The sequence below is a fragment of the Atractosteus spatula genome, chromosome 5 (assembly GCF_055471065.1).
Source record: "Atractosteus spatula isolate fAtrSpa1 chromosome 5, fAtrSpa1.hap1, whole genome shotgun sequence".
Lineage (NCBI taxonomy): Eukaryota > Metazoa > Chordata > Actinopteri > Semionotiformes > Lepisosteidae > Atractosteus > Atractosteus spatula.
Genome location: NC_142710.1, coordinates 3,116,348 through 3,143,875, shown reverse-complemented (window position 1 = coordinate 3,143,875; position 27,528 = coordinate 3,116,348). Strand labels below are relative to the sequence as shown.

At 43.7% G+C, this 27,528-nt stretch overlaps 8 non-coding genes across 8 annotated transcripts; 4 read left to right on the top strand and 4 right to left on the bottom strand.

Annotated features, from left to right (window-relative positions):
- Window positions 1-1,756: 1,756 nt before the first annotated feature.
- Window positions 1,757-1,828, bottom strand: trnap-ugg (transfer RNA proline (anticodon UGG)). Its single transcript has one exon. It is a non-coding gene; the product is annotated as a tRNA-Pro (tRNA).
- Window positions 1,829-4,349: 2,521 nt separating this feature from the next.
- trnai-aau (transfer RNA isoleucine (anticodon AAU)) lies at window positions 4,350-4,423 on the bottom strand. The gene has a single exon. It is a non-coding gene; the product is annotated as a tRNA-Ile (tRNA).
- A 355-nt stretch (window positions 4,424-4,778) lies between these two features.
- Window positions 4,779-4,851, top strand: trnam-cau (transfer RNA methionine (anticodon CAU)). The gene has a single exon. It is a non-coding gene; the product is annotated as a tRNA-Met (tRNA).
- Window positions 4,852-5,181: 330 nt separating this feature from the next.
- On the bottom strand, window positions 5,182-5,253 carry trnap-cgg (transfer RNA proline (anticodon CGG)). Its single transcript has one exon. It is a non-coding gene; the product is annotated as a tRNA-Pro (tRNA).
- Window positions 5,254-14,638: 9,385 nt separating this feature from the next.
- On the bottom strand, window positions 14,639-14,711 carry trnar-ccu (transfer RNA arginine (anticodon CCU)). Its single transcript has one exon. It is a non-coding gene; the product is annotated as a tRNA-Arg (tRNA).
- Window positions 14,712-19,421: 4,710 nt separating this feature from the next.
- On the top strand, window positions 19,422-19,494 carry trnat-cgu (transfer RNA threonine (anticodon CGU)). The gene has a single exon. It is a non-coding gene; the product is annotated as a tRNA-Thr (tRNA).
- Window positions 19,495-21,397: 1,903 nt separating this feature from the next.
- Window positions 21,398-21,487, top strand: trnap-ugg (transfer RNA proline (anticodon UGG)). The gene has a single exon. It is a non-coding gene; the product is annotated as a tRNA-Pro (tRNA).
- Window positions 21,488-27,128: 5,641 nt separating this feature from the next.
- trnai-uau (transfer RNA isoleucine (anticodon UAU)) lies at window positions 27,129-27,202 on the top strand. The gene has a single exon. It is a non-coding gene; the product is annotated as a tRNA-Ile (tRNA).
- The last annotated feature ends 326 nt before the right edge of the window (window positions 27,203-27,528 follow it).

The window sequence follows — 27,528 nt, the reverse complement described above, 5'->3', positions numbered from 1 at the left end:
ACTTGTCCCAAGCTCAGTTGAAAGAATTTCCAGCGTTAGAAACCTCATGAATAACAACTGATTCTACACGTGTTAGTAGTGTGTGAGGAGGAGCAGTAGCACAGACAGATGGAAAAGGAGATCTAGAAAAAGTGTTTTTAGCCGAGTTAAAAATGGACAAATTACAAATCAACATTTCTTCAAAAGTTTATCCCAAGAATTTCCAAAAATACAGAGAAAAGTACATTTTTCCTTCAGTAAGACCTAGACGGGATGTGGTTTTTGTTGTAAACAGAGCACAGAGCATAGTCTTGTCACAATGACGTGTAATTCTAGACACTCGAAGAAGGCTCCACGGTCGAAACATTGTGTTTGTTTTCTTCTCAGCAGAGAATAAACCTTTACTTGCTCCTTAATTAAGGAAAGTCTACCAGGACTGGGGATGAAACCCACGTGGTTTTTATGTCTCTTGGATCTTAAGTCCAACGCTTTTACCGCTTGGACTTCCTGCTCAATTACAGCACTAGAAATGTTCTGATTCAGGGCTTCTGCGGTTCCTGCTAATTACACACAAGTGGGAGACTCCCTCACTGAAGAGTCCCATCTCCCTGCAAGAGAGAAGACCAGTCAATCAGATGTACTCTAAAAAACCAACATGAGAAAATCGCAGTGTGTCAGGAGTCGTTTCATAAAAGCAGAAAATACGAACAGAGCTGGACATATGTTCTTGTAATCATGGAATAAGACAGGATTTGAGGCCGGGATCTCTTGCAACCAAACAGCAAACTCAAACCAACGAGCCAGAGAGGTCGTGAGTGCTTTGATTTCAAGTGTGTTTTTCACGAGTGTGCGATCGCGCAGAAGACTCGTGAGGGATTTAATGTGCACGGGAGGGAGCTGATCTTTAACACAGGAAGGGGGATTAGCTCAAATAGTAGAGCGCTCGCTTAGCATGCGAGAGATAGCGGGATGATGCCCGCATCCTACAGCTTTTGCGCTCTATGTACTAGAGAGGACAAACACTCTCGGGATGGAATGATGAAAGTGGGAGAGACTTTTCCCCCGTCACCCATGACACGACCCACACTCAGACTGCTTAGTTATAACTCACGCTTGCTTTTTACTCCATTTCTGAACGTTGTTTGCCAGATGTACGTTTCAAAGTTTTGTGGTCATCAGTTTAATGCGCTTTATTGACTTCGCGTGGTGTTCTGGTCTCTTTACCGGTGAGTTATGAAGATGAGATCTTCCCTTTTCTTCAGCACGGCGTTTTAATCTTTTGGGGGAATATGGTCTGTTACAACAGTCACACGAAAATAATGTTCATATATATAATGTTCATTTCGACATGAGCTGGCAAGCAGCCATCATCCAGCCTCGTTAGTGCAGCAGGTAGTGTGTCAGTCTCATGATCTGAAGGTTGTGAGTTTGATCCTCACACGGGGCAGGGATCAATCATGTTTTGGGCTCTTCACAGATGGGGCGTGAGACGTTCACTCACGCACGTGTGTTCTTCACTTCCACGCCGAATACGAGATGTTTAGTCCGCGATAAACACAGTTCGATCCCTCGCTATGATGCTCGGTGTCCACTCACACCTTTTTAAAATAATGATACATGAGAGCTGCAGATAAACTCTTAGAGGTGAAGGTGTCTCCACCACCGGATCTTGTAAACCAGCAGTCAGCCCGTCAGCTGCAGCACCTGGCTATAACCTCACGAAACTCGCTCTGCTGTGCTCCCGAGGAGGGCTTCCTACAATAATAGAAAAAAAGACGGGCTCGTCCGGGATTTGAACCCGGGACCTCTCGCACCCAAAGCGAGAATCATACCCCTAGACCAACGAGCCCTGCGACAAGCTGCCCCTCAAATTTCACACGTGTTCTTCGCGCCCAGAGACCGGAGACAGACCAGTGCAGTGAGACTCGCGCCGTTCGCTTGGACTAAACCAACGAGCCCACCCTTCCCCTCTCTCCTGCCAGTGAGCTCGCGGGGGGGTCATTCACTCGTGCCAGGTGGGTCCTGTTCGCTCATACACGCGTGTTCTTGCCTACCTCGCGGAATGCGTGACCTTTCCAAGGGAGAAAAGCACAGCCCAGTGCTCGATCGGAGTCTCCGGGCTGGTTTTGTCCTTGTGCGTTTAACACAGAAACACGTCTGACAGCAACAGCTCATTAAGACTGGCCACATGTGTGCAGCAGTTTTTTTCTCGTGTTTCTCTTTTCTTCATTAATTTGCTGCAATTATCGGTATAAAGTCAAATCGGTCAGGATCTCGGACTTTAATAAACGAGCACTTGGGTCTTACACTCTTTGCATAATAAGACCGTCAAAAGAAGCAGACCTTAATTTAAGATCGAAATATCAGAGTAGGTGTCCGAACTGTAGAGTCTTTATAATTTCCCCGCGAGGAAGGTCAAACAGATGACTGAAGCACAACAAAACAACACAATAAAAGTTTAGCCCCAGAATTTCAAAAAATACATTTCTCTGTCAGTAAGACCTAGACTCAAGCGGGCTGTGGTTTTTGTTGTAAACAGAGCACAGAGCACTTCTAAGACAGGCTTGTCACAGTGACGTGTAATTCTTCTTTAGAGACAGTGAGAAGGTCCTGAGCAGGTGGGCTAGGCTGTGAAAGCGCATGTCTAATGTAGACAGAGCCCAGTCATCACTGAGCGCGGTGTAGTAGTGCCGAGTGATCACTGTGTTGAAGTTAAAGTCTAAAGCGCTCGTGGAGCGGTAGATGTTGATGAAACGATTATCTTCATTTAACCTGTTTTCCTACTGTTTATCATCTTTAAATCCACTTAACATGGAATATTAAGGTGAAATTTTGTAACTATAAGGAATTGTTTGCAGCTGAAGATAATACGATATTTGCAATATTATCATACTGTGTATAGCCGGCAGTGGCGGCTAAACAAGAGGAAAATACACAGCAGTATTTCACCTTCTTCATAAACATTTTTTTGCTTATATAACCCAGCGCATCTGCGGCAGATTTGAATGCCACTCTCTCGCCTTTTATAAAACAGACATCTCTGTTTCTCAATTCACAGACGCAGAATTACACATCGTGCGTTGTTAAAGAGGTCAGTCCTATACTTCTCAGAATTATAATAAATTTATATTCCTAAATATCGTTCTCGTAACTCTAGGGGATTTCGTGAAAACGCTACAGGCCAAAATCGCTTTCGAGCTTCAAGCTAACTTCACCGCGGTCGCTCCCCGTCAGTATGGCGCACAGGAGGATCCCCGCTTTTCACGCGGGAGACCGGGGTACGTTTCTGCGACGGGGCGCTGGTTTCATTTTTAACAAGCTGACTTCACTTACAATTAAACGTTTGTTTAAACTCATATCAGAAGAATAACGAATTCCGTTGCATTTTCCAACAATAACGTGCAATTAAACAGGTGAAAACGCCATTTGCTTTCACTGCGATGTTATTGTGATTCCTGTCAGAAGCGCATATGGACACGTGTAACTTCTCTCCAGTGTGATGACAGTTTCTGAAGCAGGGAGAGAGATCTTATATACATTTCCCTTCCAAAGGGGCAGTCGGTCAACTTTTAGAAGTTTTTCGAAAATCTGAGTTAGATTTTTTTTAATCCGTAATTGTTATTACAATCTCCTGCAAAAAGAAGGATGAAGATGAACTAAACGCTGAAACCTAAAAGATCAGCCCTGAGAGGAAATGTCTCCTGACAGTGAACAGATCTCTCGCTCAGCGGTAGACACGCGCTCCTCGTTAGTGTAGTTGTGTCTTTAAAAGTGGCTCAACTGTCTGGTTTCATCAAGAGCGGAAACAACAGAAATAGACTACAAACTGAAATTAATTACTTCACCATTAATGAATTTATATTACTCACTAACAGTTTATAGGCGTCTTTACACATCCGAGACCCGGTGAAAACACCATTTCCTCTCACCTGGCCCATGCTCTGTCGGAAGGACTTCTTAACGCGTTTTAAAACTCAAAACCGAAGCTGAAATAATCGATTCCGAACGTGATAGTAGCCTCTGTGGGGGAGCAGTAGCGGTTCCACAGCTGGGAACAAGTTTCTGAAGATAATCGAAATGAAAGCCAAATCGCCAAATCCTGAAATATCAGCCCCGAGAGGAAACGTCTCCTGAGAGGAAACAGAGCTCCCGCTCCTCGTTAGTATAGGGGTGAGTATCCCCGCCTGTAACCCGGAAGAATCTTTTTGGAAGTTCATCCGAAGATGAAACAATTCCGTTAATTTCTGCGATTTCCACCAATAAAGAGAAGTGGAAGTAATTTTGATTGATTTATAGGTCGTCTTTTCATAATGATGTGTATTTCTGCGTCGATAGACTAGAAATAGTGGGTGTGTGAAGATGAGACTCACTGGCCCGTACGGGGATCGAACCCGCGACCTTGGCGTTATTAGCACCACGCTCTAACCAACTGAGCTAACCGGCCTCGTGAGACACATATCTACCGCTGAGTTTTCCTACCTCTTGTTTTCTTAGTGAATCAGCTGGTGATGATCGATATAGAGAGACAGAAATAGCAAATTAATCACGCAGAGAGATTTTGGGTTGGAAATGATGCGGGAACGAGCCTGTGTCAGTTCGGGAGAAGGTAGGTTTGTGCGTGTAGTCGTGGCCGAGTGGTTAAGTCGCTGGACTTGAAATCCATTTGAGTCTCCAAAACAGAGAGGCACCTCAGTAACAGCCTGGATGTTGACAGGATTGTGACAGCGGATGGTGTGGATCTCACCGATTGATTTGAAATCATATCGTGTGAGTTCATACTGCAGCTCAGCCGTCGTCCAGCCTCGTTAGCGCAGTAGGTAGCGCGTCAGTCTCATAATCTGAAGGTCGTGAGTTCGATCCTCACACGGGGCAGGGCTCAGTGCTGTTTCGGACTCTTCACGGATGGGGCGTGGGACGTTCACTCCCACACGCGTGTTCTTCACTTCCACGCTGAATACGAGATGTTTAGTCCGCGATAAACACAGTTCGATCCCTCGCTATGATGCTCGGTGTCCACTCACACCTTTTTAAAATAATGATACATGAGAGCTGCAGATAAACTCTTAGAGGTGAAGGTGTCTCCACCACCGGATCTTGTAAACCAGCAGTCAGCCCGTCAGCTGCAGCACCTGGCTATAACCTCACGACACTCGCTCTGCTGTGCTCCCGAGGAGGGCTTCCTACAATAATAGAAAAAAAGACGGGCTCGTCCGGGATTTGAACCCGGGACCTCTCGCACCCGAAGCAAGAATCATACCCCTAGACCAACGAGCCATGTGAAAACTGGTTTCTCAAATTTCAGGTGTTCACGCGCACAGAGACTGGAGACAGACCAGTGCAGTGAGACTCGCGCCGTTCGCTTGGACTAAACCAACGAGCCCACCCTTCCCCTCTCTCCTGCCAGTGAGCTCGCGGGGGGGTCATTCACTCGTGCCAGGTGGGTCCTGTTCGCTCATACACGCGTGTTCTTGCCTACCTCGCGGAATGCGTGACCTTTCCAAGGGAGAAAAGCACAGCCCAGTGCTCGATCGGAGTCTCCGGGCTGTTTTTGTCCTTGTGCGTTTAACACAGAAGCACGTCTGACAGCAACAGATCACGCAGTGGGTAGTAGGAGGCTGGTTAACTCAGTTGGTTAGAGCGTGGTGCTCATAACGCCACGGTCGCGGTTTCGATCCTCGTACGGGCCACTGTTTCAACTTTTATAAAACAGACACCTCTGTTTCTCAATTCACAGACGCAGGATTATACATCCTGCGTTCTTAATAAGAAGTTAAAAAAAATCTAAGACAGGCTTGTCACAAAGACGTGTACATTTTCTTTAGAAAGTGTGAGAAGGTCCTGAGCAGGTGGGCTAGGCTGTGAAAGAGCATGTCTAATGTAGACAGAGCCCAGTCATCTCTGAGCGCGGTGTAGGAGTGCCGAGTGATCACTTTGTTGAAGTTAAAGTCTAGAGCGCTCGTGGAGCGGTAGATGTTGGTGAAACGATTATCTTCATTTAATCTCTTTTCCTACTGTTTAGCATCTTTAAATCCACTTAATATGGAATATTAAGGTGAAATTTTGTAACTATAATTAATTGTTTGCAGCTGAAAATAATACGATATTTGCAATATTATCATACTGTGTATAGCCGGCAGTGGCGGCTAAAAATGAGGAAAATACACAGCAGTATTTCACCTTCTTCATAAACATTGTTTTGCTTATAAAACAGATCTGAATGCCGGAGTCTCGCTGCATTTCTAATACCAGTGTGATACTCGAGGACCGTAGTGGGGTCCTGGTGGTTGATGGGATCAGCTGGCGGAGGAGCAGGTGAGGCTGTGCGTGTAGTTGTGGCCGAGTGGTTAAGGCGATGGACTACAGCTTTATTGGGGTCTCCCCGTGCAGTTCATAACCTGCCGACTACGTGATGCTTTATGGTAAATTCAAATGATGTGTCTGTTAACATTTAAATTTCTGTCTGGGTTGCATGTCTGTCCTACAGATGCAGCCATTCAAAGTGCGCGTTACAGACACGTACCACAGGTGGCGTCGCGCATTGTGACGCAAGATGACGCGCGGCACTGCAGTACGTGATTGGATGACCGACAGGCGCACTCGTGGTCGGTTGGTCTGTCGTAGAAAGACTTACAGTAAACGTCTTTGCTGTGCCCGTTGTAGATATAGAATTTTACCACTGAAGGGAAATCTTAGTAGCTGAGCATAAAAAGAATAGGAGCATACTGTAACGCGTGTGAAGGCCATAAACGATATTAATTTTGGAACATAAACATACAGTACTGTATATGGCTGGTCTTGGTACTTTAAAGAAAAAATACACACCAGTATTCCATTTCTCCCTAAACATTTTAAGCATCGAAGTCTTTAACTAAAGAGATACCGGAGTCAACAAGCATACTTTTAGAATTTGATTAATAGGGAATATAATATGGAATCGCGTATCTAAAGAATTTAATAACGATATTATTATATTCTACGTGCCCGCTTATCAGCTCATGGGTTGTGTGTTCAAATCCAGCTGGTGCTGGACTTTTCTTTTAACAAACATTTCTTCGAAAAAATAGAATAGCGATATTATGGACAATCAATTGACTTTTATATTTCAAACTATCACAACATGATCGATTCTAAGTCATTTTTGATAACAATGAATAGTCACCTTCTTCCCTTCTGACAACGGTCCCTGCTTCTGCTTCCTGCTTCTATTGTGTGTGTGTGTGTGATAGAGTAAATTTTTATAGAGAAATGGAGGCTGGACAGTATGCGATACAATATAAACATTTATATTGATTTAAATCGTTTTTTGATTTAAATCGCAAACGCGTGTTTAATTATATGTGTTTTTTTAATCATAATCAGGCTAATGCAACATAAATTGATACAGTATCTCTGTCTTATTTTTAGTAAATAAAGTGCATTTTTGCACACTATATGTGCAAACATTTTATGATATTTCGCTGTTGTAAATGTCTGTGGACATGTGCTGGCTGGACAGGAGGCTCCGCTGTACACAGAGAGCTTAGAAGACAAAGATATCAATTTATTTTATTCAAAAATTTATATATCACCTTTAAAAGTGGAATCTCAAAGCAAAGTAAATACCCAACACTGATTGAACCCATCTGCCATGCTAATAAAACACCTTGAATTGAATTGAATTGAGGGAGAGAGGGGGGGAGGGCGCGCGGCAAATAAGATACACTCCACAGGCATCCACAACAGCAACATATGAAACGTTTGCACATATGGTTAAGTTATTACCTGGTTTTCAAAGTGCAATGAAATACAATATTGTTGTTGTTGCTGTTCTTGTTGTTTTTATCCTGTAAAGCGTTTTGAGAAGCCACCTTTAAAGGTGAAATATACTGCAAAAGCGCTGATTCTTATGGAATGTGTTCCGCCGGTGATTCCAATTTTTTTTTTTTTTTTTAATTGCGTATCTAAGGAAATCTCAGTATAACTTTGTTCATGAACCAACAGTGGCATGTTACATCATTATTAGTTTTTTTATTTCGAGAGACTGGATAAGTAGTTCAAGTGTTTTTTTTAACTTCCTGAAAAACAACTAATAATTTAACTATATGTGCAAACGTTTTATGATATGTCGCTGTTGTGAATGTCTGTGGACATGTGCTGGCTGGACAGGAGGCTCCACTGTACACAGAGAGCTTAGAAGACAAAGATATCAATTTATTTTAGTCAAAAATTTATATATCACCTTTAAAAGTGGAATCTCAAAGCAAAGTAAATACCCAACACTGATTGAACCCATCTGCCATGCTAATAAAACACCTTGAATTGAATTGAATTGAGGGAGAGAGGGGGGGAGGGCGCGCGGCAAATAAGATACACTCCACAGGCATCCACAACAGCAACATATGAAACGTTTGCACATATAGTTAAGTTATTACTTGGTTTTCAAAGTCGGGAGACATTAGAGGCTTGCCACACCCGGACTGTTAAACCAACACATTAGCACGTCAAAGCCCATTGAGGACCCGGGCGCAATAATTGTTTTGTCCCTTGATTTACTGATCTGCATTAATTATGGAAATCGAGTTCCTGCTCTGTGCAGACGACCTGGTCCCGCTGTCGCCCACAGAACAGAGGCTGCGCCAGAACCTGGCACTCCTGGAGCAGCACTGTCAGACCTGGGCGCTGACAGTCAATCTGGACAAGACAAGACAAGAGAGTTATGGTTTTCCAGAAAAAAAGCCAGACCTCAGGGAAACAGGTACAAATTCACACTTAACAACACATTAACACCTAACAACGGGAGCAGGGACGAATTAGGCCAGTACCCACTATTGTTAAACATACAGAAAAGGATATTAAAGTATTGAATATTAGTATTGGCTTTAGTATTAGCCATACAGAACATTAAAGTGCCCCTTTTCCATTCAGCGGGTGCCTGAGCCGCTGTGTCCTATCTTCTGACAGTCGCCGTTGTGAACAAACATTTCTTTGAAAAAATGAGACGTTTCCCTTGGTCAGAGATATAAATATATAATATATAAATAAATTAAATTTAACTAACATGTGAAATAGCGTGTGAAAAAGTGGTAGTTTAAGCTTTTCTGCTAATATAATATGGAATCGCGTATCTAAAGAATTTAATAACGATATGATTATATTCGTGTACTGCGACAGGGCTGTGTAGGGCTGTTTTGCCTCTCTCTTCATGCGACTGTACCAGGAAGAGGATTTCTTTCTATTCGAAACGTGTATTTTAAAAGTTTAAGAAGTAAAAACCTTACAGCGTACACAGATTTCTAAACCGATCAGGATCGTTATCTTTGTCTTATGCATAATAATGTTCACCGCTCTGTCCAGCAAATTAATAATAAACTTTATTTTATATAGCGTTTTAAACGAATAAGTAATTAGATTGCTCATAAACCTAATCACTTGCTTTTTCTTTTTATTTAGACTCAGATTTCAACTATAGATCGTATTATTAATAACCATAATAACAACCAACCAACAAAAACAACCATATAAACATAATACCAACCAAAAACATAGATAACGACCACAATACAAAATCAAATATATCAAACCATTATACTCTCGCAAATTCCTCCAATTATCATAATCCCGCCCCTTATGCAAAACCAAACCCTCCTCCCATCCCAGTTTATCCTCTTTATCATAAACAAAATCCACCTCAATTTTCAACATAAAGCATTACTGCTTACTGGGTTTTTGGGGGGGGGGGGAGGTGTCTTTCGCTGGAAGTCTCGCCTGCTTCTACTTTACGAGTACAACCCCCTCTCTGCAGGAGTGCTGGCTGTGACGAATTAAACCGGTTTCACAGGTATTTTCAAAGTAGGAAGTACAGTGTTAACTGGTAGCTGGGCTCCTCAATGAAATCGCTTTAACACGCTAATGCGTTGGTGTAACAGTCCGGGAGTGGCAAGCTTCTAATGTCAACTCGACTCGATTGGAAGACAATGAACGTATTTTAGCCCTAAATGAATTAATAGCAAACATGGTTTACATAAAATACATTTTTCCAAGAAAGTTTATAATAATGCGATCTATAGTTGGAATCTGAGCCTAAATATAAAGCAAAAGCATTTTCAGAGAGCAATCACGCTGTGTTTATGTAGAAAAAGCGATTAGGTTTATGAGCAATCTAATTACCTATTCGCCTAAAACGCTATATAAAATAAAGTTTATTTAGAGATGAATGATCAGTGTCGCAGTTTAAATAATTTTCGTAGGAGGGCTTGGACAGATTCCAAGTGCATTTTTGCAATTTACGTTGCATTGTCCAATGTGCTGTTGTAATACAGTTTAGAATACAGTTAGTCTAAGCTTTATCAGCTTTATTTATGGGTTGCAATTTTAAAAAAGTCAAAAACCGCACTCAAAATGCAATTTAGAGCTTTCTGGCAAGAGGAGACACCCAAATTATAATGTAACATGCCACTGTTTGTGCATGAACAAAGTTATACTGCAATTTTCCTTAGATACGCGATTAAAAAAAATAAATTTTTTGAATCCCCGGCGGAACACACTCCATAAGATTCAGCGCTTTTATACAGTATACCGCCTTTAAACACATATTTAAACACGCGTTTACGATTTAAATCAAAACGTGATTCAAATCAATATAAATGTTTATTTTGTAACACATAGGTGACTATTCATTGTTATTAAAAAGACTTAAATTCGATCATGTTGTGATATTTAGAAATATAAATTTGTTTGGTGCGAGTGAGGTTTTATTTAATCTCTGACCAAGGGAAACGTTTCATTTTTTCAAAGAAATGTTTGTTAAAAAATAAAGTCATAGTTCCATGGGATTCAATCACAGACCATGTGACATGGGAGTCAGGAAACTAACACACAGCGCCACCAGATTTGATAACACTATAAAAACGCTATAAAATAATGTGACTAGGCACAGAACAAGTTTACAGCACAGTACAATAATAAATGCTGACCATGACTTTAGAAGCATAAATTACCTTGCACTCAATTTAAACACAAGCTGTCTTTAGCCCTCTAAGCTGGTTCATACAGAAATGTAGAGATCCAGGCTCAGAACACACAGCTTCATTAGCGAATACATATGCAGGACAACTAGAGAAGACGTTTTACAGAGGATGGATTTTTAGAAACATCCCATCAGTGACATCACTGAAGTCAACTCCTAGGTACTGTAACTGTCGTGTGGATAGTTTCACAAGAATCAGACAAAGGTTTAAGCATCGCTTGTTCTAGATAAAACTGCAAAAAAAAAACAACAACCCATAACGTACTTCTTTGCGGCTCTGTTTGCCCAAATCATATATTCACAACGTGAAATTTAGAAAATAATATTACGTAACCAAAACCGCAATATGGAAACAGAACCTGTGTAATTGTTGATAGATGATGTACTCGTAACATTTTTACAAGACGAACTACAACATTTAAAAAATGACTTGTATGTACTTGATATCTCTAATCAATCCACGGCGACATTGTTAAAGCAGAGTCCCAGCACAAAACGAAACTAAAACGCCCTGGGCATACCGTTTCGCGCTTCTTATTAGTTGCTCAAAAGTGCATAATATAAACCTAGAAACATATACAGTACGTGAGCAGTATTTACGTATTGTTGGAACTTTCAGGGATGGTTTCCGAAACTAAGGCTGTATTTATGTACTGTAGTATCGGTGTTAAGACACACCTCTCAAATACTGTAAATCAAGTTAAAAATATCTCAAGACCGATTCTGGTCATAATGAAACCATGTTTCGTGTATGTTTTCTTTAAAGTACCGAGACCAGCCATATACTGTATGTTTATGTTCCAAAATTAATATCGTTTATGGCCTTCACACGCGTTGCAGTATGCTCCTATTCTTTTTATGCTCAGCTACTAAGATTTCCCTTCAGTGGTAAAATTAGATATGAATATTCAATACTTAAACGGGCACAGTTAAGACATTAAATATACATATACATACTTTACAGTATACAGTACAGTTTTCATACGGTAATATGTTTATGTTCCTAAATCAATCTCTTTTATGAGCATGTGAAAGGCATGGTGAATCGATTCTCAAAAATTACTGTACTTTGCATGATTGAAAACAAATGCGTGATTGCGAAATGCTGTGGTGTTACTTTTACAAAGACGGTCAATGAAAAAAAGAATGTTGACTAGGGCAATACTTTGAGTTTACACTTACAGCTTGTCCAAGGTCATTCATTAGTAATACTATTAGTAATATCTTCGTTAAAGACTTTGATGGCCACAGCTCAAACATGAAAGGTTGAGCTTTATTAGCTCCACCTTGCGAAAATTCCAGATACTATTATTTTGCTTGTTGTATTATAGGAGAATTTACGGTAACTAGCGGTATTTACCGGTAACTTGCGGTAGACTGCGTACAGCGTACCGGAAAATAATGCGGTATCGCCCGCGCATTTTGAATGGCTGCATCTGTATCTTTCTATCTGACAGGGAGTGTCTCTGTGTCACAGTTCTCGTCATTCGTGATCCTGCGCTTGAACTCGACCGGTTGCTGATAACGTCGGCTGACAGGTCTACTTCAGGGGAGAGTTGTGGGTACAGAGAGGTGCCTCAGTATCGTCTTTGAGAGGAATAAGGCGTCACTCAGAACGCGCATCATTTCTCATCTCACAGCGCCGGTAGCGCAGCGCTGATCCACTGACCAAAGACCATCGCCAGGTGGCGCTTGTGGAGTGTTAGATAGTGATACTGACTCGTGAACAGCACCCCCTATCCCCATGTACTGTCTGTCTAATAGTGCCGACAAAATCATATAAAAATAAAGAAAAATTTCACAACCCAAAGCAATGCTGTGAAAGGTGAGGGGGCCTCCTAGTGTGTAAAACACTTGGTTAGAGCATTGTGGGTGTTGTGCTTAAAAAGCTATTAAGTCATGAATAAGACCCCCTATTCCAGTAAATTACCTGTAGTGCTAACTTAAAAAACTTAAAAAAGAATAAAAGAATAAAGTTTCACAAACCAAAGCAAGGATGTGAAAGGTCAGGGGGCCTGCCTAGTGTGTAAAACTCTTGGTTAGAGCATTGTGGGTGCTGTAGTTTAAATGCTATTGCCTCGTGAACAGCACCCCCCCATCCCAGTGCACAGTGCCACATTCCATAAAACCACCAGAAAAAGAGATTCACAACGCAAAGCTGTGTCAGTCTTCTGTGTAAAAAAATCGGTTTGAACATCATGGGTGCTGTTTTTAAAAAGCTGTTGAGTAAAGAATGGGAATTTTCCTGCTGTCAGCAGTATTGTGAATATAGTTGACCCCTACTTGAATGAAAACAGGACATACAGAAAGGGTTTCAGAAATCAAACAAAGCCTTATTCCCGTGTTTACAGTCTGGGTAACTGGAGACTGTGCTGTTCTGTTTCCTATGGTCAGATACGGGTTTTTCGCAGTAAACTCCAGTGAGCAGTATTTCTTGCGTTGTGAACGTCCGTATGTACACTGCTGTCCCCCAATGTTCCAGATGGTGTGTAATTGCGCATCAATCAAAACGCTGAGTGTCAGAAAAAAATAATGAGCTCGCTGATGCGTTTATGTAGAGCTTGTGATACTTTTCACAAGTCGTGAAAGTTGTGTTTAGTGTACCATTTCATCTGGTAGGGGATCCCTCTCTGTCACTCCTGACACACAGCTTTCCTCATGTTGCCGTGTCAGAGCACATCTGATCGACTGGTCTTCTCTCTTGCGGGATGATGGGACTCTTCCTCAGAGAGACGCTCCCACCTGCGTCCGCTCTTCATCAAGAGCAGAAACAACAGAAACAGACTACAAACTGCAATTAACTACTCTATGTTTTCCCAAACCGACTACTATAGCCCTCCACTCACTGGGGTATCTAAATCCACAGTGAACAAACTCCAGTCTGTCCAAAACTCAGCAGCCAGAATCCTGACCAGGTCTAGTGCAAGTGATCACATTACTCCTGTCCTGGAGTCCTTGCACTGGCTTCCTGTCCAATTCCGTGTGGACTTTAAGATCCTCATGCTCACCTGTAAGACTCTGCATGGCTTGGCACAAATTGCAGTTTGTAGTCCGGTAAACGGTACCAAAGCATTCGGTCCAAGTCCAACAGACTATGGAATACCTTCTACCTCCAGGCAATAAGACTGCTAAGTAGCCAACCTGTACCTCCTTAGCAAATCACCTGTAATGGCTACATGGACACACAATTCTCACTATATTCAGAATAACTGCACTACATGTATATACTGCATACACCATGGACACATAACAGCTCTACTCACATTGAGTTTTATTCAATTTCAATAATGTAACCTCAATTTTGTGATTTTTGTGTTTTTGTGAATTTTTGTGATTTTTGTGATTCTTGTCATTTTTGTGAGCTCGCAGAAAAAGACATTTCATTGCCAGCAACTACTGCTGCACGCCTTATTTTTGTGCATTTGATAAATAAACTTTGATTGGATTTGATTTGACCTCATATGAAGTGGATTCAAAACTCAAGTTCATAACAAGAGTCTACCAGGAGTGGGGATTGAACCCACGAGGACATTTATTGTTGTGGTCATTCTATGAAGTGCTTTGAGAAGCCACTTTTAAAGGCACTATATAAAATAAAAATTATTAACATATACAGTCAAGTTGTTCACTCATCACAGAGCTCTTAAAAGGAAACACCCCAGGTAGGACTCGAACCCACAATCCCTGGCTTAGGAGGCCAGTGCCTTATCCATTAGGCCACTGGGGCCCCTACTTCACAAGGGATTCATTCAGGTCAGATGACAATTAATATGTTTCTGCTTCATCAATAATTCTTGTGAAATTACAGATTTTATTCAGTAATAAGTTTACTGTGACCCGAGATGGACTGGTGTCCAGTTCTGGTGTTGCAGGTGTCACCTTGTTGTTGCTTCATCGCCCATTCCTGTGGAATTACAGATTTTAATGAGATGTTTTGTGAGATGTAACTGTGTGTGATTTTTGAAATGCAATTAATGATCGACAGTGACTGATGATCCGTTCCCGACACCCGAAGAAGGCTCCGCAGCCGAAACGTTGTGTCTTCTCTTTTCAGCAGGAATAAATGTTTACTTGTTCCTGTGATGTGTGATTATTGTTCCTGAAAACATCATTAACTGTGAAAGTTCCCCCTGAGAGTTTTGATCACTGCGTGTGAAAGAAAAGAAGAGCTCTTTCAGGTCCAATTCTGGATCGGAACCCCAGGCGAACTGAACCGACTGCTTCGGATCGGGACAGAGCCGGACGCTGCGGGTCGTTAGAACCGAGGGCGGGACTTCTATGGCGAACAGAAGAAAACCAAACCCACCGATCTTTCCACCAATTCAATAGTGAGGGACGTTCACTTATATACAAACAGCAGATCGACAACGTCAGAATCCTATATTAGTGTGTCCTGCATATTAAGTTACTAATTAAAAAAATAATGTCCAATAATAAAGAATAAAATGAGTTTATTTTTGAGTCAGATCTAGACTCAAGCAGGCGGATTGCTGGATTGTTCTGGATTGCTGTTTCAGCTCTAACCGGAGACTGGAGTTTGTCTCATTTTCAATCACACATGAAATACTTTCACACACGAGGGGAAACAAGCCTGTGTGAGAAGTGTGGTTCGACCCCGTGCCTCTAGTGAAGACCGTCCATGGGATTAAAGACGAGCTTGTGCCCCGGTGCTCTTTTCAGAGGGGCTCCTTCCTGCACAGATTGCCGGTTGTTTAACATTTCACCATGGACGCATCAGTCTCATACTCTCAAGGTTGTGAGTTTGATCCCCACACGGGGCAGGGATGTAGTCCCTTTTACTCTTCTGACACAGGCGGCTCCTACACGAATGTTCTTGCCTACCTCGTGGAATGCGTGACCTTTCCAAGGGGGAAAAGCATAGCCCAGTGCTCGATCCGAGTCTCTGGGCTGTTTTTGTCCTTGTGCGTTTAACACAGAAGCACGTCTGACAGCAACAAATCAGACAGGATGCAGCAGGAGGCTGATTAGCTCGGTTTGTTAGAGTGTGGTGCTACTAACACTAGGATCATAGGTTTGATCCCTGTACGGGCCACTGTCTAACCTTTTATAAAACAGACACCTCTCTTTCTCAATTCACAGATGCAGAATTATACATCCTGCGTTGTTAATGAGAAGTTAAAAAATAAAAAAAATCTAAGACAGGCTTGTCACAATGACGTGTAAATCTTCTTAAGAGACTGTGAAAAAGTCCTGAGCAGGTGGGCCAGGCTGTGAAAGAGCATGTTTAATGTAGACAGAGCCCAGTCATCACTGAGCGAGGTGTATATAATATGGTCACAGTCACACGGAAATAATGTTCATATATTTAATGTTCATTTCAACATGAGCTGGAGCACAGCCACCATCCAGCCTTGTTAGTGCAGTAGGTGGTGCGTCAGTCTCATAATCTGAAGGTCGTGAGTTTGATTCTCACACGGGGCAGGGCTCAGTGCCTTTTTGGGTTCTTCACAGATAGGGCATGAGACGTTCACTGTCACAAGTGTGTGTTCTTCACTTCCACGCCGAATACGAGGTGTTAAGTCCGCGATAAACAAGATTTGATTCCTCGCTATTATGCTCGGTGTCCACTCGCACATTTTTAAAATAATGATACATGAGAGCAGTGTCTCCACGACCGGATGTTGTAAACCAGCAGTCAGCCTGTCAGCTACAGCACCTGGCTATAACCTCATGACACTTGCTCTGCTGTGCTACTGAGGAGGGCTGGATATGTCTTGCTACAATAGAAAAAAAGACGGGTTCGTCCGGGATTTGAACCCCGGACCTCTCGCACCCAAAGCGAGAATCATTTAATCAATTAATAGTAAATTAAACACGAAGAGAGCAGGTTGGAGTGTAAATGATGCGGGAACGAGCCCGTGTTCGATACCCATCTCCCCTTTGGGAGGTAGTATTCACTACCAGTTTATGGGCGTCTTTACACATCCGAGAGCCAGTGAAAACACCATTTCCTCTCACATGGCCCGTGCTCTGTCGAAAGGACTTCTTAACGCGTTTTAAAACTCAAAACCGAAGCTGAAATAATCGTTTCCAAACGTGTTAGTAGCGTCTGTGGGGGAGCAGTAGCGGTACCACAGCTGGGAACACGTTCCTGAAGATAATCGAAATGAAAGCCAAATCCTGAACGATCAGCCCCGAGAGGAAACGTCTCCTGACAGGAAACAGAGCTCCCGCTCCTCGTTAGTATAGGGGTGAGTCTCCCCGCCTGTCCCGCGGGAGAACCATTTTAGAAGTTCATCCGAAGACGAAACAATTCCGTTATTTTCTGCAATTTCCACCAATAAAGAGAAGTGGAAGTAATTTTGATTTATTCATAGGTCGTCTTTTCTTTTCATCATGATGTGTATTTCTGCGTCAGTAGAAATAGTGGGTGTGTGAGAATGAGACTCACTGGCCTGTAAGGGGATCAAACCCACGACCTTGGCATTATTAGCACCACGCTCTAACCAGCTGAGCTAACCAGCTTCGTAAGTCAGCGATCTACCGCTGAGTTTTCCTACCTTTTGCTTTCTTAGTGAATCCGCTGGTGGTGATCGATATATAGAGAGAGAAATAGCAAATTAATCACGCAGAGAAATGTTGGGTTGGAAATGATGCGGGAACGAGCCTGGGTCAGTTCACGAGGAGTTGGGGATGTGTGTGTAGTCATGGCCGAGTGGTTAAGGTGATGCACTAGAAATCCATTGGGGTCTCCCCATGCATGTTTGAATCCTGTTGACTACGTGTGTCTGTTTTTCCCTTATGTTAGATTCAAATAACATCAATTAACATTTGCATTCCTATCAGACTGGGCTGCACGTCTGTCCTATCTTTCTATCTGACAGGGAGTGTCTCTGTGTCACAGTTCTCGTCATTCGTGATCCTGCGCTTGAACTCGACCGGTTGCTGATCATGTCGGCTGACAGAGAGGCGCCTCAGGAACGGCCATTCAAATCTCCATCTCCAACTAAACCCCATTCCTCTCTCCCTTTCAGCATCATCGCCACAAGACTCAACTGGACCAGGGCTCCCCAGTACCCGGGCTGGGGACCCCCTCTCTGCTCCCGAGCCCAGCAGGCAATTGGGGGCAACTCAGTCCTGCTACAGGAGACCTCCCTCCAGGACAGGCAGGCTGCAGCTAGACCTAGTGCTGGGGGACCACTAGGGGGCGCTCTGGCCAACACCCCACACTGCAACAGGGCACTGGAGGACATGAGCTGCAGCCCCCTTCACCTAAAAAACCACCCTGTGGCTCAAGACACTGCGCACTGTCACACTCAAGAGACAGGACGGGACACCAGGTAACACTTGACCTTTGTTTATTTCCAACAATTAAATCAGCTGGGAACACAATCACATCAGGATTTAGAGTACAGGAGGAAAGCAAAGAGGCACACAGAACCAGTTTAATTACTTTCTAACTGCTCATTTTAAACCCCTTTGTTCCAATAAAATTATTTTTCTCCATAAAAGAGAAACTGATCGTCACTCCTCGACGTCTGTAGGCCCCTATGAGAAATCTGGTTAGTGGATTGTTTAACAATTTGAAATGATTCTTTCCGACGCCATTCTAAATGGATTTGAAAGATGTAATTGTGTGTCATTATTGAAATCTAGTTCACGATCAACAGTGACTCATGATGTTGGTTTCTGAAAATATTAGACTGTGACAGCTCCCCCTGAAAGTTTTGTACGCTGCCTGTGAAAGAATAGAACAGCTCTTTCAGGTCCGAGTCCGGCTCGGAACCCCAGGCGAACTGAACCGACTGCTTCGGATCGGGACAGAGCCGGAGGTGGGACTTCTGTGGTGAACAGAAGAAAACCAAACCCACCGATCTTTCAATAGTGAGGGACGTTCACTTATATACAAACAGCAGATCGACAAAGTCAGAATCCTACATTAGTGTGTCCTGCATATTAAGTTATATTAAGTTACTAATTAAAAAAAATAATGTCCAATAATAAAGGGGGGTGAGCTCAGCTGGTAGAGCGTCCTTCTGCCTCCTCCAGGAGTGAGTTTAGAGCTCTGTGTGCCGACAGGTCTCCTGTATCCACATTCGCTCCTTGCGGAGAGAGCGCTGTGCGATTGTTAAGCGTTCAACAGCCGCTCCTCCTGCTCATCTTCTCTTCGCATGAAGCGTGGCTCCGGCGTTCTCTGCTGAAATCTCATCTCCGCAGATCGGGAGTCGGAGGGCCAAGCGAGCCGCAGACGTGTCGGTGGCTGACGAGGGCTCGCTACTGAGGCAGGGAGGCCACTTCAGCCAGAAGGACTTGTGCGAGGTGAGATCTCAAAGACGGACTCCCAACAGAATCAAGGAGAAAAAGTATTGGTGAGATCAAAAGGCGGATTCAATATCCAGCAGGGAGCATCGCTAGATTAGGGAACAGACGCTTGAAATCCCTGAGTGGCTCGTTTTCAAGAGCAGTGCCACGTCTGGCCTCGTTAGCGCAGTAGGTAGCGCGTCAGTCTCGTAATCTGAAGGTTGTGAGTTCGATCCTCACACGGGGCAGGACTGTGGTCTCTTTTGCTCTTCTGACAAGGGCAGCTCCTGTTCGCTCATACACTCGTGTTCTTGCCTACCTCGTGGAATGCGTGACCTTTCCAAGGGAGAAAAGCACAGCCGCATTAGCCGATCGGAGTCTCCAGGCTGTTTTTGTCCTTGTGCGTTTAGCACAGAAGCACGTCTGACAGCAACAGATCACACAGCTCATTAAGACTGGCCACATGTGTGCAGTATGTGCAGCAGTTTTTTCTCGAGTTTTGTGTTTTTTGTCATTTATTTGCTGCTAAATTTCGGTATAAAGTCAAATCAAACCGTCATTTTTCTACATGAAATGTATTCAGTTGCACAGTAAACAGAGACACTCAATTTCATCAAATGGGGAATGAAGTGGAGAATGAAAAATGATTTTTTTTAAATGACCCAACCTGCACTTAGTCCCTCGGGAAGGTAAATTCCTCACGACAGCGCGGTGACTCATCGGACCTAATCATCCAGGTGACTGTGGGGTTCAGGGGACCCCGAGCAAGGACCCCAACACTGGGACTGGACACCGGTTCATCATGGGTAACAGTAAACTTACTACTGAATAAAACCTGTAATTTAAAATACGTAGTGTTGTAGACATTATGAACATTTCCATGTACATGTAGACTTCTATCATTAGTGCTCTAAGGAGACAACATAAGAGAATCTGTGTCACCAGTGGGATTCGCCAGCCGGTGTCACTCTGGTATTTAAACTCGGACCTTTGATCGTCCTGGTTACTGTGCGGTTCCTGGGACTGAGAGTGTGTCCCTCTCCCGCCCTGAATTATGTGCATGGGACAGAGCTGATTACAATCAAAGCAAGGGGGATTAGCTCAAATGGTAGAGCATTCGCTTGGCATGCGAGAGGTAGTGGGATCGATGCCACAGGAGGGAAGGGCTGTCCAGTATTGCCGGCTGTTCGCTACATTATCGGATGACATGTTTCAAGCCCGAATCACACTCGTATATGAGAAACTATATATATAGTCTACAGCATATGAACATATATCTACTGTACATGACTACAAGCACCTTGTGGCTCGTTGGTCTAGGGACATGATTCTCGCTTAGGGTGTTCAAATCCCAAAGCCAAAAAAAGGATCATACCCCTAGACCAACGAGCTGTACAAAATCTTTCACCTCAAGTTTCACAGGTGTTCTTCACGCACAGAGACCCGGAGACAGACCACTGCAGTGAGTGCAGTTGGTTCGACTGACCAACGAGCCTACCCTTCCCCTCTCTCCTGCCAAATCTGTCGCAGATGCGTTTGGTTTTTATGAGCCATCTGATGGGTGAAGTTCAAAAAAGGCAATTCAAGTTTAATTTATCTAAACCCGCGGGAACTTCTGAGACTCTACAGCTCTTGAAAGGAAACAGTGGGGCTGTTTCGCTACCTTTTGTGTTTGCTTAGTGAATCCGCTGGTGATTATCGGTATAGAGAGATAGAAATCTCAAAACTGAGCACGAAGAGAGCGGGTTGGAATGGAAATAACGCGGGAACGAGCCCGTGTCAGTTCGGGAGAAGGCGGGGTTGTGCGGGTAGTCGTGGCCGAGTGGTTAAGGTGATAGAGAGGCGCCTCAGTAATGGCCTGGAGAGGAACAAGGCGCCCCTCAGAACGCGCGTCATTTCTCATCACACAGCGCCAGTAGCACAGTGCTGATTCACTGAGCAAAGACCATCGCTAGGTGGCGCTTGTGGAGCCGTAGATGTTGGTGAAACGATTATCTTCATTTAATCTGCTTTTCAACTGTTTATCATCTTTAAATCCACTTAATATGGAACAGATTTGAATGCCGGAGTCTTGCTGTATTTCTAATACCAGTGTGATACTCGAGAAACGTAGTGGGGTCGCAGTGCCTCATGGGACCGGGTGGCAAAGATGTCAGAAGGAAGGATGGCCGAGTGGTCTAAGGCACTGCGTTTGGGTCGCAGTCTCCCCTGGAGGCGTGGGTTTGAATCCCACTCCTGACATGCACAGCTTTTCTTTATCGGTATAAAATATAGAAATATAATAAATATATCACAGAGACATTCTCATCTTTTACAGTGTACTACAGTACTGCAGTGTAGTGGAATGCTTACTAGTTCAGCTGTAGCCAGTAACAGTTTGTTCCGGAATGGCTGGGATCCTAAATGACAGATTGGGATTTATTGTGACAGCGGATGGTGTGGATCTCACCGCTTGAGTTGAAATCATATCGTGTGAGTTCATACTGCAGCTCAGCCATTGCGCAGTAGGTAGCGTGTCAGTCTCATAATCTGAAGGTTGTGAGTTTGATCCTCACACTGGGCAGGGATCGGTGCTGTTTTGGGCTCTTCACAGATGGGGCGTGGGACGTTCACTCCCACACGCGTGTTCTTCACTTCCACGCCGAATACGAGATGTTTAGTCCGCGATAAACACAGTTCAATCCCTCGCTATGATGCTCGGTGTCCACTCACACCTTTTTAAAATAATGATACATGAGAGCAGCAGATAAACTCCAAGTGGTGAAGGTGTCTCCACCACCGGATCTTGTAAACCAGCAGTCAGCCCGTCAGCTGCACCACCTGGCTATAACCTCATGACACTCGCTCTGCTGTGCTCCCGAGGAGGGCTGGATATGTCTTCCTACAATAATAGAAAAAAAGACGGGCTCGTCGGGGATTTGAACCCGAGACCTCTCGCACCCGAAGCAAGAATCATACCCCTAGACCAACGAGCCATGTGAAAACTGGTTTCTCAAATTTCAGGTGTTCACGCGCACAGAGACCGGAGACAGACCAGTGCAGTGAGACTCGCGCCGTTCGCTTGGACTAAACCAACGAGCCCACCCTTCCCCTCTCTCCTTCCAGTGAGCTCGCGGGGGGGTCATTCACTCGTGCCAGGTGGGTCCTGTTCGCTCATACACGCGTGTTCTTGCCTACCTCGCGGAATGCGTGACCTTTCCAAGGGAGAAAAGCACAGCCCAGTGCTCGATCGGAGTCTCCGGGCTGTTTTTGTCCTTGTGCGTTTAACACAGAGACACGTCTGACAGCAACAGCTCATTAAGACTGGCCACATGTGTGCAGCAGTTTTTTTCTCGTGTTTCTCTTTTCTTCATTAATTTGCTGCAATTATCGGTATAAAGTCAAATCGGTCAGGATCTCGGACTTTAATAAACGAGCACTTGGGTCTTACACTCTTTGCATAATTAGACCGTCAAAAGAAGCAGACCTTAATTTAAGATCGAAATATCAGAGTAGGTGTCCGAACTGTAGAGTCTTTATAATTTCCCCGCGAGGAAGGTCAAACAGATGACTGAAGCACAACAAAACAACACAATAAAAGTTTAGCCCAAGAATTTCAAAAAATACATTTCTCTGTCAGTAAGACCTAGACTCAAGCGGGCTGTGGTTTTTGTTGTAAACAGAGCACAGAGCACTTCTAAGACAGGCTTGTCACAGTGACGTGTAATTCTTCTTTAGAGACAGTGAGAAGGTCCTGAGCAGGTGGGCTAGGCTGTGAAAGCGCATGTCTAATGTAGACAGAGCCCAGTCATCACTGAGCGCGGTGTAGTAGTGCCGAGTGATCACTGTGTTGAAGTTAAAGTCTAAAGCGCTCGTGGAGCGGTAGATGTTGATGAAACGATTATCTTCATTTAACCTGTTTTCCTACTGTTTATCATCTTTAAATCCACTTAACATGGAATATTAAGGTGAAATTTTGTAACTATAAGGAATTGTTTGCAGCTGAAGATAATACGATATTTGCAATATTATCATACTGTGTATAGCCGGCAGTGGCGGCTAAACAAGAGGAAAATACACAGCAGTATTTCACCTTCTTCATAAACATTTTTTTGCTTATATAACCCAGCGCATCTGCGACAGATTTGAATGCCACTCTCTCGCCTTTTATAAAACAGACATCTCTGTTTCTCAATTCACAGACGCAGAATTACACATCGTGCGTTGTTAAAGAGGTCAGTCCTATACTTCTCAGAATTATAATATATTTATATTCCTAAATATCGTTCTCGTAACTCTAGGGGATTTCGTGAAAACGCTACAGGCCAAAATCGCTTTCGAGCTTCAAGCTAACTTCACCGCGGTCGCTCCCCGTCAGTATGGCGCACAGGAGGATCCCCGCTTTTCACGCGGGAGACCGGGGTACATTTCTGCGACGGGGCGCTGGTTTCATTTTTAACAAGCTGACTTCACTTACAATTAAACGATGTTTAAACTCATATCAGAAGAATAACGAATTCCGTTGTATTTTCCAACAGTAACGTGCAATTAAACAGGTGAAAACGCCATTTGCTTTCACTGCGATGTTATTGTGATTCCTGTCAGAAGCGCGTATGGACACGTGTAACTTCTCTCCAGTGTGATGACAGTTTCTGAAGCAGGGAGAGAGATCTTATATACATTTCCCTTCCAAAGGGGCAGTCGGTCAACTTTTAGAAGTTTTTCAAAAATCTGAGTTAGATTTTTTTTTTAATCCGTAATTGTTATTACAATCTCCTGCAAAAAGAAGGATGAAGATGAACTAAACGCTGAAACCTAAAAGATCAGCCCTGAGAGGAAATGTCTCCTGACAGTGAACAGATCTCTCGCTCAGCGGTAGACACGCGCTCCTCGTTAGTGTAGTTGTGTCTTTAAAAGTGGCTCAACTGTCTGGTTTCATCAAGAGTGGAAACAACAGAAATAGACTACAAACTGAAATTAATTACTTCACCATTAATTAATTTATATTACTCACTAACAGTTTATAGGCGTCTTTACACATCCGAGACCGGTGAAAACACCATTTCCTCTCACCTGGCCCATGCTCTGTCGGAAGGACTTCTTAACGCGTTTTAAAACTCAAAACCGAAGCTGAAATAATCGATTCCGAACGTGTTAGTAGCCTCTGTGGGGGAGCAGTAGCGGTTCCACAGCTGGGAACAAGTTTCTGAAGATAATCGAAATGAAAGCCAAATCGCCAAATCCTGAAATATCAGCCCCAAGAGGAAACGTCTCCTGAGAGGAAACAGAGCTCCCGCTCCTCGTTAGTATAGGGGTGAGTATCCCCGCCTGTAACCCGGAAGAATCTTTTTAGAAGTTCATCCGAAGATGAAACAATTCCGTTAATTTGCGGAATATTTCGATATTCTACCAATAAAGAGAAGTGGAAGTAATTTTGATTTATTTATAGGTCGTCTTTTCATAATGATGTGCATTTCTGCGTCGGTAGACTAGAAATAGTGGGTGTGTGAAGGTGAGACTCACTGGCCCGTACGGGGATCGAACCCGCGACCTTGACATTATTAGCACCACACTAACCAACTGAGCTAACCGGCCTCGTGCGTCAAGAATCTGCCGCTGAGTTTTCCTACCTTTTGTTTTCTTAGTGAATCAGCTGGTGATGATCGATATAGAGAGACAGGAATAGCAAATTAATCATGCAGAGAGATTTTGGGTTGGAAATGATGCGGGAACGAGTCAGTGTCAGTTCGGGAGAAGGTAGGTTTGTGCGTGTAGTCGTGGCCGAGTGGTTAGGGCGCTGGACTTGAAATCCATTTCAGTTTCCAAAACAAAGAGGCACCTCAGTAACAGCCTGGAGAGGAACAAGTCGCCACTCAGAACACGCATCATTTCTCATCACACAGTGCTGATTCACTGAGCAAAGACCATCGCTAGGTGGCACTTGTGGAGCAGTACATGTTGGTGAAATGATTATCTTCATTTAATCTGCTTTCCAACTGTTTATCATCTTTAAATCCACTTAATATGGAATATTAAGATGAAATGTTGCAACTATAAGGAATTGTTTGCAGCCTCAGATAATACGATATTTGCAATATTATCATACTGTGTATAGCCGGCAGTGGCGGCTAAACAAGAGGAAAATACACAGCAGTATTTCACCTTCTTCTTAAACATTTTTTGCTTATAAAACCCAGCGCATCTGCGACAGATCTGAATGCCGGAGTCTTGCTGTATTTCTAATCCCAGTGTGATACTCGAGGAACATAGTGGGGTCGCGGTGGCTCAATAAATCCTGAAATCATACAGTATGTATTCTAGGTACGAGGTTATGAAACAACATGACAGTAGCTGTGTGTCACCAGTGGGATTCACCAGCCGGTGTCACTCTGGTATTTAAACTCGGACCTGTGGTCGTCCTGGTTACTGTGCGGTTCCTGGGACTGAGAATGTGTCCCTCCCCCGCCCTGAATTAGACGCTGGTCCTTCTCAGGTCTGTGGAAGATCTCCACAGTCTGACTTGCTCAGGGTCAGATCTGGAAATGTTTTTCACAGGGCCTGTTAACTCAGTGTGGTGCTAATAACGCCAAGGTCGTGGGTTTGATCCCCGTACGGGCCACTGTCTCTACCTTGAAAAGACTTTTCTTATTGTGAAGAAATCAGAATTACTTTCACTTCGTAAACCTGAGTCTAGATCTTGCTCAAAAAGAAGTGCATTTCTCTTAATTGTCGGAAATTGTTTAAAAAGTCGCAATTGTTTATTCTTCAGATAAACGTTTAAAGGTCTGACAGGAAACTGGCCATTTAGATATAAGGGGGTTTCAAATCTATTTTTTTTAAATGTGCTGCTTCATAACCGATATAATCACAGCCAATCCGGGAGCTGCGAGGCACCAGCTCATCCGTAATCTAACTGTCGTTCAGGTGGGTCTTCAATGCAGTCGATTCAGTTTGTATCCAAAAACTCCAAAACTCCTTTCCACGAGTAAACGTCGTCGGCAGGATTCCCACGGAGAGACGCCAGTGGATTTCTAGTCAATCGCCTTAAACACTCAGCCACGACTACAAACATGACCCCACTTTCTCCCGGACTGACACGGGTTCGTTCCCGCATCATTTCCACTCCAACCCGCTCTCTTCGTGATTAAGTTGATATTTCTATATATTTATAAAGATTAAGAAAAGCTGTGTGTTAGGAGTGGGATTCAAACCCATGCCTCCAGAGGAAACTGCAACCTGAACGCAGCGCCTTAGACCGCTCGGCCATCCTGACTGCTGACATACTCGTCAGCCAGTCCGATGAGCCACTGCAACCCCGCTACGGTCCTCGAGTATCACACTGGTATTAGAAATACAGCAAGACTCCGGCATTCAAATCTGTCGCAGATGCGTTTGGTTCTTGTGAGCCATCTGATGGGTGAAGTCTAAAAAAGTCAATTAAAGTTTAATTTATCTAAACCCGCGGGAACTTCTGATTGCTGGAGAGACTCTACAGCTCTTGAAATGAAACAGTGGGGCTGTTTCGCTACCTTTTGTGTTTTCTTAGTGAATCCGCTGGTGATTATCGGTATAGAGAGATAGAAATCCCAAAACTGAGCACGAAGAGAGCGGGTTGGGCGCTCTCTGCTTAAATCTCATCTCAGCAGATCGGGAGTCGGAGGGCCAAGCGAGCCGCAGACGTGTCGATGGCTGACGAGGGCTCGCTGCTGAGGCAGGGAGGCCACTTCAGCCAGAAGGACTTGAGCGAGGTGGGATCTCAAAGACGGTCTTGCAACAGAAACAAGGAGAAAAAGTATTGGTGAGATCAAAAGGCGGATTCAATATCCATGAGGGAGCATCGCTAGATTAGGGAACAGACAGTTGAAAACCCCGAGTGGCTCGTTTTCAGATTAGGTTCATATTTGGCCTCGTTAGCGCAGTAGGTAGCGCATCAGTCTTATAATCTGAAGGTTGTGAGGTCGATCCTCATACGGGCCAGGACTTTTTTTGCTCATCTGACATAGGCGGTTCCTGTTCGCTCATACACTCGTGTTCTTGCCTACTTCGTGGAATGCGTGACCTTTCCAAGGGAGAAAAGCACAGCCGCATTGCTCGATCGGAGTCTCCAGTCTGTTTTCTCCTTCTGCGTTTAACACAGAAGCATGTCTGACCGCAACAGATCACACAGCTCATTTAAGACTAGCCACATGTGTGCAGTATGTGCAGCAGTTTTTTGTCGTGTTTTGTGGTTTCTTTGTCAATTTGCTGCAATTATCGGTATAAAGTCAAATCAAAGGATCTCGGACTTTAATAAACGAGCACAT